This window comes from Haliotis rubra, unplaced genomic scaffold, assembly GCF_003918875.1.
Source record: "Haliotis rubra isolate DU_JTF1 unplaced genomic scaffold, ASM391887v1 Scf50, whole genome shotgun sequence".
Lineage (NCBI taxonomy): Eukaryota > Metazoa > Mollusca > Gastropoda > Lepetellida > Haliotidae > Haliotis > Haliotis rubra.
Window position 1 is genome coordinate 2,726,804 of NW_025767191.1, and position 24,496 is coordinate 2,751,299.

The window sequence follows — 24,496 nt, forward strand, 5'->3', positions numbered from 1 at the left end:
GGTTTACTGAACACAATCTAGGAGCAACCTCTGTTTTCGCAGACTTGCATAATTGATTTCTTCGTTTGAACGACATGAAGTCCGAAAAAAGTAAACTTAATATCACTCAACAGAAAATGAAAACAAAACTGCATCGAATTTGAAACGTCAGGTTCACCACTTTCTACTGCAATCTCACGTAGTGTACGTTTTCGAGGAGATGGATGTAATATACCTGAAAGAAACTATATTATATTTAAATGACATTCCCATTGGCGAGGCGGTGCGGTAGCCTAGTGATTAAAGCTTTCGCGCGTCACGCCAAAGACCCGGGTTCGATTACTGGTGTCCCCCGCAGTGATATTGCTGGAATATTGCTAAAAACGGCACTAAACCATACTCACTCACTCCCATTGGCGAAATGGCCGCCTCCGTGGTGTAATGGTTCGAGCTTCCGCCCGGAGAGCGGAAGGTCGCGGGTTCAATCCCCGACAACGTCATACCAAAAGACGTTAAAATATGGTACTTGTTGGTCCCTGCCTGGCGCTCGGCATTAATGGGTACAACAAGGACTGGTCGGCTCGGAGTCAGTATAATGTGTCTGAGTGGGTATTCATGCTTCACTGCGGAGTGGTATCTGAGTGGGCTAACACTATAAAACCAGCTTCAGTCTGGGCTAGTGCAAGCAGCCGCACATACACATACACACGCATGCACGTCGTCATATGAGCGAAATATTCTCAAGCACGACGTTAAACCCAATTTCACCTCACCTCACCTCACCCATTGGCGAAATCAAGTTGCACTGGCTGATGCAGATTTGAATACCTTTCGCAAACTTGTATTGACAATAATAGTCAATGATGTAAGTTCTCGCATTACCAAGTAACGAAAAACACAGTCAGCGTTACGATAGCTTTATTACACTACCCGGAATAGTTTACCTACCCATGACATGCTCATGTAGAGAGGACGCTGAAAAAGACTCTTTGATGAAGTCATAACCAGTTAAACTCGTGTCACAGGCCCGTCTATAATAATTTTTCCTCTGTGTAAAACGCTCCATTCTTCTGCATATATAGACCTGCGAAATTTACAAATGTCTTTGTGGATGTATGTATAAAAACATATATGACTGTGTTTGTTATTGATTCTTAATTCGATGACGAAGTGCAGCTCAGGTACGGCGACGAGGTACATGTTTGCTGTATTCGTGGGTAATGATATGTAATGTGAATTAAGTTAATCAAGGTGCCCCATAGTGAGTTCACAATATTTCTTTTTTAACAAAATTCAGTATCGAACAATGGCTCTTCTTAATAGTATATGATGTTACTATTCTTTTGCATTATGTCCAAACATAACGTTATAGTATTCCATGTATATTTCCTCAACCCCCTCCTTAATGTTCCCTGGGAATCATCAATGACAATATCGATTATAATTCTTCTTGCTAAACTCTTCATATCATCTCCACATCAATCATTCGTCCTTCAGACTAAATATATATTTCCAAAGGTATTAAATAGAATCTGCATCTTCCGACAACTGAAATGCCAAGCTCTATCTTCATCACAAAAAACTCATATCTAGTCGCGCCATACTAAGCCATTCTTGAAAGGCATAATCCATGATGTCTTTCATGTGATTAAGTTCTCGCAACCATCTTCCTGTTTTACCTTGAGCTTTATCTATAACCCACGCAGATTACCCCAAATGTGTAACACCAGCTGTCAACACGGCACAAATAGTGATATTTCATTAATAACCTAACATCTTTTTACACGTTAATTTGGGCTTCAGGGAGTAGAGCAAACCCACAGTTTTACGTAATGACAACTGGACCTAACAACCTCCTATATATTTGACGCTCTCCACAATGTTATAATGAAAGTCTCTGTGAAGTAGTGTCTATAGATATAGTCTGATTGCCTTATCAGTGACGTGGGCATTGTCCCGGGGGAGAAGTGGCTAAACTTAGCATGAGGCCCAAGAATATAATATCATGTCTGTGTGAGACTGGTACAGTGCAAAGAGATAATTGGCCCAGACATTTGAAGATGAAGGAGGCTAATAGCAGGGATGCCACTAACATTCTGGCCGAAGCTGGGTGGGAACTGAGCCCACGGGGGACCTTTCTACCACCGGTTACCCCGACTGATTACGCATTATTTCCAGTGAGCATGACGGTAACGTAATCTACAAAGTGGATGTCATTTTCAATAGCGGAAATCACGACGCGACAAGCAATGTTACTTAACACTGATCATTCAGTTGTGTGTCAATCGAAACCCTTTTAGGTGATTAGCATATTGTTATACGTGTGGTCTGTGTAACAGCTGGGATTATAAAACCTGAGAGAAGAGTATTCTCTGACTACTGGCAACAGCTGCATAAAGTCAGTAGATGTGTGTTCTGATATCAGTGACTATAAAACAAAATTGTATACCTAGATATTAGTCGTGTGTAAAGTAGCCTACACGTACATGGTATGAAAGGCATTCAGTACATATTTTAGCCATTACAATAAAATCAGAAAATAATGAAATTAGATGCATAGGAAACTAAAGAACACACCTATTAATCAAACAAACAAGCATAAAACATATGGATACACGTTTGAGATAAAAGCATATTTCTATTATATTCTCAATGCATTTACGTGCAGTACATCGTCACGGCCCATGTAAACTATTCAACGAGTCACAGGTGGACATGTTTGTATTACAACGATTGTATTTCAAAGTGTATAACGAGCAAAAGCAACTTATGTTCGTTTTGAAAAGCAGTTATAATATTATATATAATGTCATGGTATCTAACAGGGACAAGTGTGGTAATATAATTGAATACTCACTTTAGGTTTGCCAATAATTCAAAAATGCAAATTCAACTTTTTTTAACACTCACTAAATATACCCTAGGTTTCATAAACTGTTTTATCTGTAGCAACCTGGCAATAAAGCACTAGCTTTCTCCGCCATCGATTCAAAGAACTCAAGGATAGGAATCAGGTTCTTGAAACACGTTTTTACCACTCAGCAGTTTATATTTTATTACATTAATTGTTATTAACAATATGGAACAACAAGTGCTGAGTCTCAAAGATTCGCGACACGGTGTTACATCAGTTCACAAGAAGAAGAGGTGTACTGGGTGTACTAGTCATGATGCTTCAACGTAATGGTTTCTGTACTAGTCATGATGCTTCAACGTAATGGTTTTTGTACTAGTCATGATGCTTCAACGTAATGGTTTCTGTACTAGTCATGATGCTTCAACGTAATGATTTCTGGACTAGTCATGATGCTTCAACGTAATGGTTTCTGGACTAGTCATGATGCTTCAACGTAATGGTTTCTGTACTAGTCATGATGCTTCAACGTTATGATTTCTGTACTAGTCATGATGCTTCAACGTAATGGTTTCTGTACTAGTCATGATGCTTCAACGTAATGGTTTCTGTACTAGTCATGATGCTTCAACGTAATGGTTTCTGTACTAGTCATGATGCTTCAACGTAATGGTTTCTGTACTAGTCATGAGCTGCGTCGTTATTATATCACTGTGCTTCCGCTACTCTGAAAAGGACGAATCAGTTGTACTCTATTTCAAACAAATTTGTTCTAGGGTCTTGCGCCAGAACAGATCAACTCCCAAAATCACAGCTTTGACAAACTCAAGTTATTGTAAAATATGTCAATAATATACGATCTTTGACAACAGAGGCTGGGATCGCAAAATAGGCATGTCCACGAAATACTGTCACAACCAGTGTTAGTATTACATGGACGGGCAGGAACATTTTTTTTTACATGCCCCTGTGGTTTTGAGATGCATGCACAACAATTATCTGGATCTCTGGTATTATGTCAAATAAATGAGTAATGTCTATCGGGATTGGATAACTCTTTGCAGATACTGCAGGATACAGTGTTATTCAAAACTGTTTAATACAAGTGCATTGTCATTAAACACATGATCTTTTGCCGGATGAGAGATAGATTGAAATGAAATCAATATTTTCTTAATCACCACGGAGAAGAGGAATGGAATATAAAGCCATATCTACAGTGAGTGTCCGGTGTCTTTATCAACCTGGATAACTCGGTCGATTAGGGTCAACGTGGTGCAACTGACCTGGGCCCCGTTCCTCAAAGCGATCGTAGCGCTAAGGTGATCGTAACTCCCATACTTTAACATAGACTTACGACTGTCGTAGCGCTACGATCGCTTTGAGGAACGGGGCCCTGTCCTTCTATCGCAAGGTACACAAGGTCAGGTGATTTGTCACAAAACGGGAAGCCGTCTTGTATTATGTACAAGATATCAATCGGAAAGTTGGACGGTAACGAGCTGCTTACAGCAATACTTGTATGTTGCAAAGATAGAATAAACAAATCACCTTCGATGTCTGTGCGAAAAGAAGTGTGTTATATCTCTTACCTTTTCCTACAAACATGTGTATCCATGTGGGAGATACGTAACAATATCATGTCGAAAAGCGCACGTTAAATCTCCAAATCATCATCATAATTACCATCATCATCATCATCACCATCATGTGTACATTGAAGCTTGATTATGTAACTTAAATAGCATTCGTTTACAACACTGTCATTATCATTGTTTTGTCATGTACCAAGAGCCACATTTATACCACAAACACATGAAACACAAATGTTGCGCTACCGATGGCACAGTGGAGTGGAGCCAAACAGCTTTGGGAGGATGTACTGAATAAATGTTCAACTTCTCGATCTGCCATGGTATGATCCTTGGTCTATCGTCACGATACCCGTGCTCAAAGGTTTGGCCGACAACGACAGTCATGATCAATGATATTTAAGGAAATTGTGTACAACAGGTTCACAAAATGTTACAAAAGAGTTACTTTAGGTAAGTACTGGTTCGTTTGGATACCGGCCCAATATCACACTTTCATAATCATAATTACATCATCATCATCAGCAGCAGCAGCAGCAGCAGCAGCAGCTCAATAAGAATATGTTGAAATCTTGACACGAATATAACTTATCTATCAGGTGCTGCTTTTATGTTATAACCACATTCCGTACATAATGTATTTATGACATACGTTTATAGATATTAAAATTTAATATTCATACTGAACAGACACATCCATGGTAATAAAGAAATGAAGTTTGCAATGAAGATACAATAAATAAATAAGACATTTTAGAATGTAATGAATACTGTCTGTCTTCTACATATTCAAAGAATCTACATGTTACCAGAGCTAGTTATCAAGCATAGTTTGCATATACAACACAGGATAATCAGTCTTGACCTTGAAAAGTGATTTTGATATCTGTTACAAATTCAAAATAGGGTTAGATACCCTGTTATTTCCTTTTTGTAAATAGAAGCGACAAAACCCTTTCCACATCCAGAAGAAATCTCTGTCGACAGCAGAGTCGATTGTACAACTGTGAGGATATCATGAGTATATATGAATATGAGTTTCGTGAACACCAAGCCGTTCTTCACACTGTTCCCACACACAACTAAGTCTTGTGAAGTAAATCGCAAGAAACACAAAGGAAATGACATACTTCGTAAAGATGCTTAAACTCGTAGCAACAACTAACCTCTCGTTAAGCGTCGAGATCTATCAAATCTGCAATCTCAGGCCAGATAAAGCTATTACTGTCGTGATAGTCCTTGACTTGTCTGGCATTTAGCCTGAAATTGGACAACTGTCATCCCGGACACCGGACACCGGAATCCGGTTACAAGACATGTTTGAACAGGGAAACATAACTACAAGCACGGACTTCTACTGATGCAGGACACGCAAAGCGTCTGACACACTGCTACTTACCCTCACAATTCAAACTGCAAATTGCCGAGGTTGACAAGTTATAACGTCTGTCATGTTGCTGTTTCGGTAATACCACAAAATTCAATCAGCTGGCGAGTTGTACTGTCATGATGTTAAAGAGATCCAACGAAGACAATACAGCGGCTATGAATGAAGTAATAATCAAGTATTGATATTCTCCGGTGTCACCTTCTGATTAGCCTCTGGATTACCACTGGTCTATGAAGGGTTCCTTGTCTCAAAGGGTATAAAGAAGGTGTTAATGAGCTGCCATTGTTCCTGTCAAATTGTAGATGCCGCAGGTGGTCTCACTCAGAGGTGCAAACCTCTCATTTCATACCACAACTGATGTCCGTGTAATTCTGGCAATCAACCACATCACCGCCTCGGTAATCAAATCACTCAATTTGCCAGGTCTCCTGAGGTTCACAAGCCAGTCAGTAAAAAGTCAGAAGGATTGGTTGGCGCGATGGGTTACAAAATCATGGCATATGCACGCGCAGTTTAGTACCCAACTTGTTACGGTCGCATGTAGTACGAAGGCGTGTGACAGAATGACAGATTCAGGCAACCTGCGACCTGTCCGCTCAGAAGGCTGATGGGTGCCAGTATTGATCGTGGGCACATTAGTGGGCTGTTATCACATGGTGCCGGGCTTGGGCAATTTTCGCTATACAGCTGACAAACAATTCTCCTTCATTTGTCATTTGGAATATTAGTCACGCCGTATCAGTTTATCTCTTATTGTAATGTCCTTCTACATAAACATTTTCACAGGAGACAAAGGCTGTTTCTATTGACTGAAAACAGTCCAAACGTGATAAATACAGTTTATGTATTGCACCAGCCTAGTCGATGTTCTGTCATATCTCACACGTAGTATTAGACAGTTTGCAGGTATAAAGCTAATTATACATTGTGCAACCAACATACATGTAGGTTCGAATTGAATTAAGCTTTCATATATCTAATTTGGATTATTGCGAAAGGGGTGTTTGGTTAATGAAGGTTGTTTTATTCTCTTATTAATTAGATAACATGGGCCCACACAATGACAATTGTTCAATACAGAAATTGCGCAGGTAACACATAATCAATAATACTGTTCATAAATTACGAGGAGCATTACTGAATGTGTGACACAAAGCCGTGGTGTTCAAATCTTTTTAGTGGTATTATTTTACAGCATTAATGAATATGAAGTTTCAGTAACTGAACAAAATATAATAATAATAGAGTTGTTATTTCGATCGACATCAATATCAACGGACGAATATTTTTAACGACATTAACTGATTAGAACTGCCCGAGCTCGTTCATGTTCCAGGGATATGGTTACAATATTCCGTTTTAATTGTGTATATTATTACGCTCGTTAATATCATGAAGGTGATTTACCGCAATTGTGCAGAAGGGTGTTGGGTAAATCAGCGAATTTGAAACTAGACCCGATACCATGTTACATAGTTTATGTCAAATCGGTATTATTACAATGCAAAATATTAAGTCTTGCAATCAATATCTCTAAATAGCTGTGTTATCGTGGTAGGTTATGTAACAGACATGTGGATAACATGCTTCTCTCTCGCACTCACTCAACACAAAATACAGCCTATGACAAACAGAACCTTTTCTTAAGATCTCAAAGCATCCTGAATGTTTAAAGGAGAACCCTCCATGCGAACATAATGCGCATTATTCTACTCACCAAGAGATGGTGGTGGTACTTGAAAGAAAGTAAATGTCAACCCATCTCAGCCAGAAGAGACTGCAATGATGGCTGCCAGCCTCGTCGCTGTAAGTAAAGTCTGGTGCAGACAGCTTGCCTTGGTCAGCAATCACGTCCTTGACCACTCCAATACTATCGGTTGATGGAAATGGAAGTACAATGATATAATGTGGTCATCGACGTGACTGAGTACGGTTTTACGCGCTTTTAGCAATTTTCAAGCAGTATCATGGTTGAGGACGCAAGAAATGTGTTTCACACATTGTACCCATGTGGGTAATCTAGGTAGTCGGTGTGACGAACGAACGCTTTAACCACTTGGCTACCCTACCGTCCCCTACCCGTCAATACTGGAGATATCCCATACAACAAGCTAAAGGTGCAGAGAATATACCGTAAACTACAATAAAGACCATGAAATCAATGCCTTGGTGTCCAGGTTGCTTTGGTTTTTGTTACGTTAAGTATTCGAGCCTTCGGGGTGACTGTGCCATCTAAAATAAGGATTATCTCGCAAATAATGTTATTTTCTAAAGCGGACTTGAACTGTCTAACTTGACTGACTGAGTGAGTGACTTCAGACCTACACCGCTTTTAGCAATATTCCAGCAATATCACGGCGTTGGACACCAGAAATGTGCTTCACACAGTGTACCAATGTAGGGAATCAAACCCAGGTCAGCGACGTGACGAGCAAACCCTTTAACCATTTGGCTACCCCTCCGCCCCACATGTCTAAATTGAATAAATTCTTGTCGGTGTACATTGAAGCTATTATGCAATTATGCTGTCTTTTTAAGCCAGTTGCATGAAGTGTGTATGACACTTTTTATAGCTTTATACATATGTACAGAAATATCTTCCGTCGTTACGCCACATTACGTAATGAGTATTTCTGGTTCACATCTCTTTATCAAAATACGTGGGACTTCCCAATCCTGAATACTTGAGTGAACACGCTTTTGTGAATGCCTATACCGGTGTCGATGCACAATGAATCAATCGTCTTCTCATGCCCACATGTGGGTACTTTGGAAGGCATTATTCTACTTATATGTGATTACATCATTGTACTATAAGTATACCAACAGCTGCTACATGTATCTAGTACAAAATATCTAAAGTAGCAACGTGGCAACCCTGATTCGCCATCATCTGATGTCATCACCGAAATCACTAATTCGTTTACAAAATGTTCACCACTGACATATCAACCTAAGGTAATCTGTTTCGGCGGAATATGTCCGAAATATTGCCGATGTGACGTTAAATATTAACTCACTCACTCACTGTTTCGGCGGTTAATCGAGACTGGCTGATTTCTAGCGGTGATGTTATATGTTACGACATGTATATCTAATATGTCAATGGAACCTGTATAAAAAGTAATACATGTACTTGGAGACATAGGTATTGTGTATGCCACATTCAGCAATATTTAAGCTAAGAAATCGTCGTCTGTAATTAATCTAGTCTTGGTCAGACAAGTCAATCACTGTCAGGAACTTGATTATTTACAGACCGTAGTCCATCATATATCTTGATTTCAGGTGTGTACGCGGCAAACAAAAACACAAATTAAACATCTAAAGGTACGGATGTTTAAGTTTTTGTTATTTGTAAATGAAACGTAAAAACATGAACCATTACATAACAAATACAAAGGGGTAAAATTGATAGGTTAAGAACACATCGCAACCTTTCCACCTGAGCCTTTAGCAGATAGCTGGACAAAAATGTAGTCCATGGTTATCTTATAACATACATACATACATACACACACACACACACACACACACACACACACACACACACACACACACACACACACACACACACACACACACACACACACACACACACACACACACACACACACACACACACACACACATACATACATACGTACATACAAAAGAAAAATCGATAACATCAAAATGGAGCCCAAAGCAATTCTTAATGCCAGTCAAGAACTGAGTCAATCCAGATTTGAGATGGACTCCGTTCATTCTTCAGGGTCTGGGAGACAGCCTCAGAAAAAGAGCTTTCTCCAACATTAATCTGACTAGCGTTAAGAATATGGAAATACTAACAACCAATTTTGTATTTCAGTTGAATCTGGTATTGAGCAGTATTCGTGTCACATCACTTAATGTAAGCAGCGACATGTCCATTGCACACTTGATGCATAATGGCTTGCAATAATAATTCTTGTGTTTAATCTGCGCTACTGCACACACAAACAATATCGTGTATCCACAGTAACGGATGATGTGCCACTTATCGTGAAGTAAAAGAGCAAAAAGGACATCAGATTTAAAGTCACCAACACGAAAGTCGATTCAGCATTGTGTGTTTTACTTGACTGCCAAACAAAATGTGCTTCGGCGCCATCAATGTCATCACGAAAAGGAAATTCAATGAATTTGAACAATAACAGCTTTTGTAACAGGCCGTATAATTTGTGTGGGATGAGGGAAATGAAGAGAACTAATCAATTAAATCAAAAACTGGTCATACTGTCAAATAACATCCGTTATGATCATCAATATACCCAGAATGATTACCGATGCAATTCACCACTATTTTGACAACACATTTCCGTCCTGGTGAGGTTACCGTTTGTCTTGAGTTTACATGTGTATCCAACGGGTGTCACTTGTTGCACAGTTTACGATAGTGATGCATTAACTGGCATGATGACATGCCTGAAAAAGGACAATGGATATTTTCATAATGGAAAGGCATATATTTACTGATATCATATCGGCAGGTCAGAGGAAAGATACACGGATCATTCCGCGTTACTTCACTGTAGGGAAAGATATGAAGATCATTCCGCGTTACTTCACTTTTGGGGACATAAAAATCATTCCGCGTTACTTCACTATGAGCGTGAAAAGTGGAGTCTTGACGACTATGCCGTGAAAACTGAGGATTTCAGCAAGTTCAAAACCACAGTACTACGTACGTTGTCCTGGGCGAACATAACTCCTTTTAGTGACCTTTCCACTATTTCATAATATTCTCACGCCGTTTCCTCAGCAGACTGACACAATATTGTCCATTAATGATCTGACCTTTTCTGGTGTACAAGGGGCTTATAAAAGTTCTGACTCAAACCACGATGCGTTCTACACTGTCAGTATGAAAGTGATGACGGCGATCGGACACTCATTATGATAACTGATTGACCGATAAGGGAATGTGTCCCAGCAATAAGGAAACATGAATATGAATGAAGTATATCAGATGCCATTAAGGCTTTGAAAATAAGAATAAATATGTGAGATTGTCTTTACTTGTACTTGGGAACTTCAGACTCGTCAAAAGTCAAAATCTAAGATCTTTATTATGCACCGGCCTATATACATATAACATATATACAATCAAAATATATGGGAAACATGATGTAAAACCATTAAGAGTTTAACAAAGTCTGTCTCTTATTATAAGCGGGATATATGAATTTGCATAAATTTAATAATGGTTTATTTGAAGCAGAAGTTAACAGGCTTTTGAACATAAATATATTTGGAATACGGTTGTAAATATGTGGAAAATAAGATAATCTTTCATCAGAATAATATAATATTGCATACTAAAAGAAAATGGAATTCATCCTCTATACCGAATTTACTAACAGGACATGTGCGTAGAGATGCATCAATATTTAACCATCTTCCTTCGTTTATTTTTAATCGTAATAGGCCTGCTCGGAAGTTTATAAGAATATTACGATATTTGTTTTCATGTATAACACTTACATATTTTTCAGGTTCTAGTAAACTCTTACATTCTCTATACAAATTGTAGCATGAACTGTTGTCGAGAGTACAATGCCAAGATTGGTAAAAGATATTTACACATACATCTTTAAAACATCTAAGAAAATCAACCTTATTGCCTACACTTTATGCTAACCATACAAAGCCAAAGCCATGTGAAAAACGTAATTACGAATATGAGAAGCATAATTATTTTGCCCAATGTTATCTAAATATACTGACATGTCATATGATTTTGGGGGTATTCTACCAAAGTGCATTTCTGTGAGTTTTAAACAATATTTAATAACTCAACATAAGGCATTTATATACAAAGGATATCGTCCACATTCACAATATATTATAACATTAGGCGTTTGTAATCCTACATTTAGAAATCTCTTACATGCAAGCAAATGAACTTTTTCAATATTCTCATAGCGGCTAACCCCCCATACTTCCGCACCAAAAAGTAAAATTGGTTGATAATCGCCCACCCTTTCTAAAAACAACAATATTGGTTTTATCGGGGTTGACTTCAAGTCCCCATTTATCAGAATATGATTCTAAAATATTCAATTGTTTTTGTAGTCCCGAAGCAACGTCAGATATGAGAATGACATCATCTGCAAAAAGTAATATCAATATCTCTCAAAAATCAGGAAACAGCGTTACACCAAATTTACCACTTTCTACAATATCAGTACACAGTTCACCAATAAAAAATGAAAAAGGAAGTGGAGTTAAAATACACCCTTGTCTCGTGGATAATGGATCAGATCTGTCTGGAACGCATGCATATTAATGCACATGTATGACTATTGAAATTACCATGCCGATATACAAATGGATAAGTATTGAAGTGTGGATTATGAAAGTAGTAAGTAGGTTATTTGTATTTCCCAGAGGGATTTCTCACAATAACAAACAAAAATGCAATATAATGGAGTTGTCATTTGCCTTATTGCAAATTTAAAGTGTCTTCTAGTGATTGTCTGAAATCCTCGAAAGGATTTGTCGTAACCCATAATGTGAGTCTCATGACTGGAAAAGTGTTGTAAGTATATAGAAAAACAATGAGAGGTTTAGAGGCTCTAGTAAAATGTTCGTGAAACATTCATCTGTCCTTTCATCATACTGGCATGTCTTTCAAAGAGCATTAATTTAATCTCGCTTAAAACTCAGCAGCAGCTATTTTCACCCTTTCAAAGAACTTTTTTTATGTAGAATCAGCATCACAACAGAGAGTTTTCGACCCTTTGATCTCCAAGTCCTTCGCGCCGGATTATTTAGTGTACCGTATACTATACAGTGATTACCCTGCTGCTTTCAGACCAATCAATATATATTAATACATATCGACTATATATCGAATAAGTTAATTGCTTATTAGAACAAGACGTTCGTCCACAAGTTGCTCAGGATTGACAAGAGAAAGACCCCGCGATAGGAAGCTCAAAGTCCCATAACATTCAACTAGATAAGTCAATACGCTTGAAGAGGGCTGAAGCATTGGTTTCACTTCCAGCTGATGAGACACACACATTTTCATCAGTGAAATTTTATTTAACTGAATTTGTTAATCTGAATATGTTTTAACGCCGATAGACCTAGTTGGATTAAACCCAGATTAACTTAAGCTTTAGGTTTAGCTATGACGTATCGTCGTTTATAACGGTGAAATAGCCAATTCCCGACCACTGTTAAATTTGGTGTAAAGGAGACCAATGGTACTGGCTTTCATGTTTCATATTTAGATGAATGTATAAAGAGTCAATGGCTGTGACAATAACTCTTTGCAAGACTGTATGGCAAGAGGGATGACTTCATTTGGCCAGTTTCATATCCTTTATCGAGGGCAATTGTCCAGCAAGCCATGCCTTTGGTATCTAAATTTCACAACGTTTGAAAAACATTGTTTGAAGATGGTTACACAATTAAAGACGTCAGTGAAGCGGTAAAAGGCTTGTTATGGAAATCTGGGGACAGTTACAAATATGACGCATCAGTGAAAAAACCGATGTCTGATGCAACTCACCTGTATCCTTACTATTTGTTGGTGATAATCATTCATTAAGAAATGTTATAGTCAGAATCGTAAAATCGTGCCTGCGTTTAGCAAAGATTACTTACAACATTTATATCGTGTTTTTATTTAAACGTGTTTCAGTTATATCACGTTCATTTGTTAATGAAGAGAAGAGGACTGGTCAAAACTAACAATGGGGTTGATCACCCGTTAATGGTACAGAGAGTCAACTACTGGAGTCTCAAATTAACAGTTCTCTGGATAAGCACATCTTAATGATGACGACGAAACCAAGTTAACCCACTTTGAATATGTCACCCTCATCAGGGGTAAATGGGAATTTTCTTCAGCTGACTAAATAACAGTCGCTGACAACGAGGATGATCAGGATGTTGTTCTGGTGTCATCACTGTCAGGGTACAATATGTTGCAAGAGTGGGATTTAATGAATTAATCAATTACATACTTCATGTGTTCTATTTATTTTGTCAGAACCCACACACTCAATACATGGTCTCCTCCTCGGGACTTCAGAAAAGTCAGAACAGCTCTACACGATATGCGCCAGTAGATCAGGAGACCTCGTTCGTGTATTTCATATACATGTATTTGCAATGTTTGTTTTTTGTACCGTCTCTCATAGCCCTTTTAGGGCGGTTTCTGTACGTGGTATGTTTTTTTAATTCCCTCCCCTTCTCCCTCTGCCTTCTGTCTCGCTCGTTCTATTCCCCAGTGGTAGAATCGAAGCAACCGTGTTTCAATCTACTGCAGGGACTCACCCGAATTTATCGAGCATCACCCGCCAACTGTCCAAGCAGTGCCCACTCCCACATGCAAATTCTCTTTGATCTTAATTTAACTACCTGATCTTACTAGCAGAATTTCACCGTCACGGTAACGGATAATTAATTTATGACTTTGGTGTTGCCTGCCATGTTCCTGGTCGTACAATGAATTGACACTGGAGCCAATGGTATCCCGAAATCATTACGAAAGGAACGGGTCATATCATCACGTCTTTCTCAGTATTTTTCACATGTAAAATTGTAATACTACACGGCAAAGAAAGTTCAGGTGGTCCTGGCAAAGTCAGACTGGTGCGGCTAATCACTGACTCGGGGTCCTTGCCCCTCCTATACGCAACCCAGGCAGCGGATGGGACCTCTCCCAGGAAGCACCGCTCAGGTGAAGTCAGCAAAAACGTGAGGTATATGTGTAGCCTCCTCATCACTACGATTTCTGTATTACCGAGAGTGTCAGAAAGGCTGCGATTCTGGTAGCAAACCCGGGTACTCTCCGGAAGTCAGTCACTAGAATGGGAAGTATCAAACCATAAGTACCCAGAACAGTGGGGGCGAGGAAGACAACTTGAGACATAGTGTGACAGTTCGTGAGCGAGGTTGGCAATTTTGCCTGTTCCCCCTTAATCTTGTGAACCATGGAAGCAAGAAAAGAAACAGGGATATCAAATGTATCGATTATTTCATTGAAATATGCATTATATAATATAAGGATGTTACATAATAGGACAAAGTCAGTTTTTTATACTTTGGTACCGTCTAAAAGTATGCGTGCCTGTTCCAATGAATTGTTATCCTTGTTCCTATTTTTGAGTCGTACCATGGTTCCTCAAAGTCGAAACCACACGCATGGCGACCTGATACAAGGATCGAGCCACACCATTATTCATGACCCTTAAAATAGAGTTTGTGCCACTGACAATCAGTGATACCAGCAGTAGTAGTGGCAGTAGGAGTAGCGGCAACAGCAGATTGCGTTTTCGTTTGCATACCTGTGAGACTTTGTGGTATTAACTGACAATGTATTCAGCAAGGAAGAAAAACAGACAATTGTAAGCAGTTTTTCAGAAGTGTTTCTTGGCACCACAGTGATGGTGTTTTCCTAGTGTATACATGTAATTCAAGAGAAAATTGCCTTGAGCTATGTGGGATTAGGCAAGGTTATATACGTGAGTAGTATCAGGGATGACCGATCCTTCCTACTACCCTGATCATAAGTCGATTTTCCCTTGGCTGTATATTGGACTGAGGGGTGCATACTGCCAGGAACAAACCAGGAACGTGGCTACCTGCAGCTTGATGATGGCGAGGGTGATGCACAGACCAATTAGCCTTTCCACTATATAGAGCTTAGAGAGTTCACCCTCTTCCTGCATATTCTTCCTGTTATTGGTTGCTTTCAGTGGAATGTTGCACTGTCAATATTCAATGCTGGCCACAACAATCTGCCAGACGGTGAGAATTCTCTGGCAAACTTCCGACCAGCAAATTCCAGCAGTCCTAAAGGTTCAACGAGCATTCCCAGGTTTCGTAAAACAAATAGTCAAAACAGTTATATATACTCTTTAAAAAAGTAGGGGGAACCTGAACTTTCAATTTGGAAAGGGAATATAAGTGTTAACAAACTTTTCAAAGATAAGGTTCTTGAGAGGCATATAGAAGTTGGTATTCAAATATAACAAGATATTATGGATGTCAAATTCTTCTTCAGCCAGGAGAAGGAGAAGTTGACATCCATAATATCTTGTGTTATACTTTTCAAAGATAGACATCTTATGAACACACCACCATTTCTCTTTATCACCACCCCTAAAAACACCGCATGGGATGCACGTGCACCAAGCAGTAGCCCCATACATTGTCATTCTTGATTTTGCATCACACAGTTGTTAGTGTTTGTTTCTAGCCGTTCTTTTCTTCTTCTTTTTTTTTGTGAAAAAGAAAATCGTACACATGCAAATTTCACGCCATACACCAATCATCTTTCAAGAGCGATGTGAAGTGAAGAGGTGATGCACTCTCAAAAACATTCACTATAATCATATCAACATTGATTGACTCTCATATGTATCCAAATGTTTCAATCGTAAATTAAAAATGAAGCTCCCGGATACTTTTTGTAGAGTATATATTTTCGTACTGTATCATGCTTTGTGGTTTTCTATATACACGCGTGCATGCGTGCGTGAGTGTGTGTGTGGAAGTATGTCTACGGGTGATTCCGGCTCTAGTAACATCTTGAATAAAGTCACAAAAAAAGCAACGCCAGAATGACCACAGATACGGTCATTGGGTTATACTAGATGAAGTAAACCACTCCAACGAAGTTTTTCACTAATCGGTAGGGTCTGCCCGTGCCCAGCAGAAAGCATATCTGTGCCGAACATCTCACTATTTAAAAAGCAACATTTTATCAAAGTTGCGTGGTCTCTTGTCAACCTACACCCGTCAGTCATCTATAAGATGCTGCCTTTGTTGTACGATGCTCATCTGTGAGATGTGTGCATGGATACACACAAATTATTAAGAGGAAATATTCATATTCTCCAATAGAGAAGAAAGCAACTGAGCAGATGAGACTTCATTAGTGCCCTGTGTGTAATTGAGACTCTCTTCAATGGTCGCTATAATGATGCTATTTCATTGATCGAGATATCAAAATGCTAAAACCTGAGCACAGTAATGAGTTAGCTTATTGACTTCCCCCAACCAAGTTGCATAGCTTTATCTCTGATTAACATAAGAATAAACACCATTTGTCGTTGTATTGATACTTTTGAGTCATCAAATCTGCATTGAATATACAGGTATTTAAGCGGTATTTTTATAGATTGTTTGTCCATGCTCCCACTCAAAACACAAAGATAAATACTTTACGTCTGTTAGTGAATGCATCTTCTAAGCCACTAAGTACTTCTTGTAAAAGAAGACTATCCTGTGATGCTATTTTACGTTTATCAAGACTCCGAAACATAGCATGACACTTTACTAACTCAGTACTTTTATCTTTCACCACTGCACTTTTCCCCAATAAGAGATGTACAGAAAAATATCAAAGTCATGCAGAAGCGATTACCGGTAACAGCGACGCATATTCCCACGATAAACGATAATGTGGCAATACCTTATAATTCAGGCATTCTTGCATTCGTTCGTTAAGGGAAATAAAGACTCAAACGGATGAAATTTGATGAAATACTACTAGTAAGATCAGAGAGCCACAGTGTAATCTGGTAGTCTTCCATTTCCATCACCCGATAGCATTGGAATAGCAAGGACGTGATTGCTGACCAAGACAAGCTGTCTGCACCAGCCTTTACTTACTGCGATTAGGCTGGCAGCCATCATTGCAGTCTCTTCTGGTTGAGATGGGTTGACATTTACTTTCTTTCAAGTACCACCACCATTTCTTGGTGAGTAGAATAATGCGCATTATGTTCGCATGGAGGGTTCTCCTTTAAACACTCAGGGTTCTGTGAGACCTAAAGTAAGGGTGTGTTTGTCATCTGTTGGATTATGTCGTTGCATATCTCATTTAAAAAATCCACACACCTGTCAAGTCACATATATAGCCATACATACATACGTACAGACAGACATGTTCTGAACAGTATTACCAATAATAGTTTCAATTCATATACTTTTCACGTTTGAAAACATGTTTTTGATTAGGAATGAGGGCTGTCGCCTAGTCAGGCCGAAACTAGATGAATCTGCATTTTGCTTGTATGAACCATGGACGGAGGCGTGTCTCCCACCCAGCATTGGGGAAAGATTCTCTGACAAATAGCATACATTTCATGAAATTCAAACTGAATAGCCTACAAAATAGAGAAGGTAAAGGACTACTGACCCAAAAGCAACATTTGATAAAAAAATGTGCATGTGTTTTCTAATCACTGACTAACAAGCAACATTTGATAAAAATGCACGTGCTTTCTATTCACTTACTAACAAGCAATATTTGTTAAAAAATTGTGCATGTGTTTTCTAATCACTGACTAGCAAGCAACATTTGATAAAGAAAGTGCATGTGCTTTCTATTCACTTACTAACAAGATTTCTGATGCTCATAAGTCCCCAAAGACGTTTCACAAAACTATCACAGATGGAACAAATGTAAATAAGTGAAGTCTATTACTGCAAGTAAGACACACAACTAAACACTATGTGAACAACTAGGCCATCTTATTTAAATCAATAGTCCATTCAATAAATTCAGGATATAAATACATGTTTCTCATGATGCATTTTTGAAAAATGGTTTTGACATTACTGATATGTTGGTTTCAGATGAACAAAACCCAAGAGTAACGATGGCACAACATGGATACATCTCCGTGAGACATTAGTTGGAGACAGCAAATGCATGGATACCATTTTGTAGGTTGTAGTTTCCGTATTTTCTTTTAGCACTTAGCATCAATATTTGCGCAAAGGACATCTTTTTAAAGAAATATGTCTCACCCTAATGGATGCCTTGATGACATGACACAGTGTTGGCGAAATAGATTAAAAGCGTTCTAAATCAATTGAATTACGTTACAATAATTTGTATTATGTATATATAAAACAGTATCAGTTACTATTAGACGCTAAACTGCTTCCTGCCATGGTGTAAAAAGTTGAATTAAGATTAAATGAGTTGAAGTAAGTTAAAATGAGTTGAAGTAAGTTAGAATGAGTTGAATTATCATGATACTTGAAGCCACATCTTTTTAAAGTTTTCAAAGGTTTTACGTTGGGATAGTTGCAGACACACCCTTATGGATTTGCAGTAGGCACAGTAATTATTTGCAAAACAAACTATTAAAGTTATTGTCGCTCTAAATATAGTTTAAATTGTGAGCTTTCGAAATATGTTTTTATTTTATTTGTTCAACTTTGGTATATACCCACGACAATAGCATGTTGAATTATATAAAAGCTTCCGAAACTGGCCACAAAAAGAAGGTTTTGAAGAGTAATGGGTTTCAGAATTGCACTTGAAAGTGTAACACTGTTGACGTTCGGTAAATGAAATGTTCATAATGCATATGTGAGTAACCAATCCACGGCGAACACAACTGACAAGATGACCACGCTATCACTTCGAGTATGTTTTGTCTCATAGCGTCTGTACATTCAAAGCTAGTGTTATAATTCGTAAGAGCGGTGTCTGAAACATCAGTCAACGTAATCTGTTTCACACTGTCGCAATATGAAGCTAAACGTACCACAGCTCAAGATACATATTTGGCTAAACATTACTCCTAAATATCATCTCTAACATATATACCTCGTAACGTTGCCCTTATGAATTAAATTACGAATATGTGAAATTTTATTATTGTCCATATAGACATAAGTGAGTGTTACCATGGACAAGATGAAATTAAATATATTTAAAACTTACACTTGATTAGATTGCTATGTGACATTTTATTATTGTCCATATGTGCATATGAAAGCACCGACAAGATGAAATTAAAGCCTAAACTTACACTTGATTATTGTTGTTTTAGTTATATGTAAATATATGATGCCTAATGTCCATTGTTTTGTTTATTTATTTCTCCATCAAGCAATATTTACCTAACTGTATCAGTATCCTTTATATGGCCGAATCTATGTAAACTTCTGACTCATTCACTGTTTGTGCCGCCGCTGTATTTGTCTTATATCACGGCGTGTCTGCTTGACGTGGGAGGAAATCCCAAAGTGATGTTTGAGTAAGTGAGAGAGGTTTGACGCCGCTTTTAGCAATAATCCAGCAATACCAAGGCGGGGGAAACCAGAAAGGGGCTTCGCACATTGTACTCATATAGGGAATCGAACCCGGGTCTTCGTAGTGACGAGTGAACGCTTTAACTACTAGGCTACTCCACCGCCCCAGTCCAAATAGAAGGTGAATAGCCATCTTGAAGTGAGATACACTTTCCTAAATTGGATTTCAAATCGCAGTGAATGAAAATTTGCCAGCATGAAATTTCGAAGTCTTGAATTTACGGTTTTGAAGTTTTGTAATGTTCAACTTTAAATTGTGGAAAGAATGAATACGTTTCTTTATGTGCAAAGATTGAACATAGACCACAGACCATTCATTGTAATAGATATAATGACTCCTTATGTTATTCTTAAGTAGCATTAATTTCCTTTAAAATGCACGCATATCTGTAGTCCACACATTTTAAACTGCCTGTTTCGGGCTGTAGGAATGCCAATCAAGATTCTCTGGTGAGGGCACTGCTGGCCTTGACCGTAGCAACGCACGACATCGGGGACTGGCCATCTGGAAAGTCTCATCCGTCTTGAACCCTCCATTAAATCACTGCATTGACGCGTTTATCAAATATTAACGAGGTCATATTTTGGACTATAAGGAATGGTCTCTAATGAGCTTGATTTAGGGGAAAGTTTATATCAAGCGTACATCCAGTATCGATGGCGAAGAGGGTGTGTGTAAGGGTGACCTTTATTATTCCCCCGAAACGCGTTTTGCTGGATGTATTATTTTTTACTCCATCCGTCCGTGCGTCCGTCTGTGCAAATTCGTCTTTTCGGAGCAGAACATAAAAACATTTCAATATGTCTTCACCAAACTTGGTACATATATAGGTCCGGTGATGGACTGGTGCCTTTTGGTAGTATTTTGGTAGATTTCTGAATGAAATATTTTTTGCGTTTCCATGGCAACAAGTTTGACTTCGGCTGAAATTGGTGGTAATGCCCTTTTCCGGTGCAGAACTTTGAAACCTTTTAATACTCGCCTTCTACTTTGTGGGTATTCAAGAACCTAATGACATAACTCAACAGTACCACTCTATTTCCAGTATCAACATTACTGAAGTGCATCAACCGTGAAAGCACTCAGTCAGTCAGTTGATACAAGCATGTTAGTATATGATTAAATTACATTATATATATATACTGAACCGCAAAAGAAACGTCACCTTTCAAAGCCAAATGCGAAATTTTGTTCTTGCAAGTTGGTGTTTTTATTATGATTGTACCGTTTTGTTAACATGTTTTCCAGTCCAAATTGACAGTTATTGCAGTTATTATCAGTGTGATTCCTGATGAAAAAGCGTATCGACCAAACCCACCTGAAAAAAGGCAGACGTGGTAAAATGTTACGTATGGCATTCGTGAAAATGAAAATGCACGTGCATATCGTGACAACCCTACCAATGAAAGTCCCAAACTCGCCTGAAATCATTCTTATTTTGACACAATCGCAATGCCACGACTTACGAGTCAGATTTCAGAGGAACCAAGCCTTGAGCCGATTGCATGTTGGCCAGACTGTACAGAGGGTAGCCAACCATTGTAATTTTCATGTTAGGAGCGGCAACACCCCACTTACAGCATTCAAGACCGCCACAACGCATCCAGTCCGACAGATTGTGGGCAACCATCTGCAGGATCGCTTCCCCAGAGCGACGGAAACAGCACGCCAGACCATTGTGACTCACAACAGACTCACATTAGTACCGATACAGTTCTTCGACGTTTGCGCGGATGAAACCTCTGCTGTCACAAACCATATCGTGGTCCTGTCCTCACCGTTCGTCACCGCCCAAACCGTCCACAATGAACAGCTCAGCATCGAAATTGACGTTATCGCAAAGGAGAACTGTGCTTTTTGCTCATGAAAGCTGATATTGTGCTTCGACAGCCGATGATAGACTGAGAGTACGGCGAGGGCGTGGGGAACGGTTTTCCAATGAGTGTATTGTTGAAAGAGACTCGTGGGTTGGTCCAAGCAACATGGTGTTGGGTGCAATCGGTCTGAACCAGATAGTTGGCCCTGTGGTGTTCCAGAATCTCGGACGAGGAAATGACGTGACAGCTGCTCGTTATATTGACCAAGTCATAAGACCCCATGTTTGGACGTCACAGCAACCACATCTTCCAGCAAGACACCGTTCGTGTCCACACTGCCAGAGCAACTCTGGACTTCCTTAGCCAACACGACATCCAAACCCTACAATGGCCTGCACTCAGTCCGGACTTAAGTCCAACAGGACACCTTTGGGACGAGATTCAAAGAAGACTGAATGACATCCAACCAAGGCCGACAACTGCGGCTGGACTCGATCAGGCATTTCGCAGAGTATGGACTCAAGTGCCTATGGCCTTCATTAATCGGCTAATTCATTCCATGTACAGACGATGCAACGCCATCATCGATTTCCATGAGGCCACACATGATACTGACTTTGAGGTATCCTAATGATACCATATTTGGTGATTTTGTTTGTGTGAACTCTAAATGTGATTCCCGAAAATGTGTTAACCATAATTGTCAAGTTTGAACTCAATCCTCCGTTTCGATTGTTAATTAGAGCGAATTAAAGTGTGTGCTTTAGTAAGCCTCTATCGGTGCGCGTTTCTTTTGCGGTTCAGTATATGTTTTCGTTAGATCAATGTGAAGAACAATCTAACATCTGACATAGTCATAACTACTAGACATATTCATGAAGAGTATTTTAGCATTGTTGGGAATTTAGATGACTCACTCACTCACTCACTCCTTAAGCACCAAAATCACTCATTCGCTCACTTAAGCACCAAAACATTCTGCTTTATGACTGCGGTCTGTAGGTAATTGTGTCTGGACCAGACAATGTAGGAACATCATGAGCATCCATCTGCACAACTGGAATACGCATCAAACTATTGCTGGAGTATTGATAAAGGCTGCGTAAAATTATACTCACTCACTCACTCACTTAAGCGCCACAACACCAAAACATTCAAAATATTAACGTCACAATCAACGTGTCCTCTACTTATTAGAGTCTGACAATTTCAATTTAATTAAATCCTCACAGCTACCCATTGTGTCAGAATGAATATTTATAACGTCATAATGAAAAATGAAAATCACTTTGGAGACAGACAGGAAAATTATCTTTCATGTGTGTGACTGACTAAAGTACGTTGAAGTAGCGTTATTTGTCTATATACTAGGTACATCTATATTGTATACCTATTCTCGTCCGGGGCTAATCAGAGTTACCTTCAGCCGCGTATTGATCGGAAACTTTCATCCAATGCGGTTAATGTGCCGATAGTAATTTCCTCCAGCTAGGTAATGCCAAACACAAAGAAATGCTTTTGCCAGAGATGGTAAGTTTGGGTGCATTCCGATGTATGATTCATATTTAATGGAGTCTCGCCTCAAAGAATGTGCAAGGCCAAGGTCGAATTGTCATGTCTTAAGCTCGTCTCTCTAAACCTACAGGATGCAACAGGATTTGGAGGTATACTATCCATGAACATATTTAATCTAATCGCCTATTCATCAAAAGTCACGCATGACAAGCATTGTGAACACTTCCAAAGAAATTTGCAGCGTATGAAATTCTTTAAAGGCATTTAGAAGTTGGTGTAGTAATACAAGACAAACCTTATTGATAACAACTTCTTGATCAAGAAGTTGTCATCCATAAGATTTGTCTTGTATATGCAGCGTATGATGAAAGCAAACTATTTCAACTTAATGCAATTCCCCTTTGTACGTTCTGGTGGATACAATCATGCATTAACGTCTGCGACTTACAGTCACACGATCACAAGCAAATTGTTTGAGACATTGTGCCAGTGTCTACAGTGGCAGTGCCTACAGAATTCGTTGTTTTACTATACCCTTTGTTTCGGGCTCCCATTTTGTCTAGTTATACTGTAGGATCTCGGAAAGTTGTTTTTATGAGTTACAAGAACGTTATTATTTTTCAGACTGGGACATACAAATAAACGTAAACTGATAAGACGTGGAGAAGAATGTCGATGGGCATACAATTATAATCCATGAGTTCAAAACATAAGATTCTTATTCCCGTCTTAAGTTAATAGGACGTTTTCTGTCTTGTCAACTAGACACAGCCTAACTCACAGATTATAATGTATTACGATGTTGCAATAGTTCAGTCATATCCTATTCATGCTGTTTCAGACACACATAATCTGGCCTTGCAAAAACTAAGAAAATACTGTAGGGAAATACTGATAGATCACCCTCCAAGAAAAATAACTTTCTATGTTTTCAATGATCTGTTAATTGCCATCGGGGGACCTTCAAGGACCTGTACAAGTCTCATTAAATCAACAATCGATTCCTCGGCTCATTCAAAAGGAGCAAAAACAGTACGTAACTAAAACGTAACATCGTTTTGTCAAATTCTTCACACAGCTCTAGACGTGAACACGTGCACACTCACTCGAATCGATTGTAACTTTTGGTTTCAAGAAAACTTTGACGAAAGCAGCATTGATAGGGTTTGACGGATGTTTGTACTCGACAGCGGAGAAAACGTAATGGAACATTCGGCACTTTCTGTACATTTTATGTAGTCATATACG

At 38.9% G+C, this 24,496-nt stretch overlaps 1 protein-coding gene across 3 annotated transcripts in view; it reads right to left on the reverse strand.

The window, feature by feature from the left end:
* The window catches only part of LOC124291837 (C2 calcium-dependent domain-containing protein 4C-like), a 45,969-nt gene that overhangs the window by 10,265 nt on the left and 11,208 nt on the right, over positions 1–24,496 (reverse strand). Inside the window, exon 1 of one of the 3 annotated variants that reach the window (XM_046728910.1) lies at positions 5,592–5,814. The exons of 1 other annotated variant lie outside the window; for it this stretch is intronic. The gene's annotated coding sequence lies outside the window, so the exon portion shown is untranslated. One more of the 3 variants, XM_046728908.1, reaches the window with a different exon arrangement.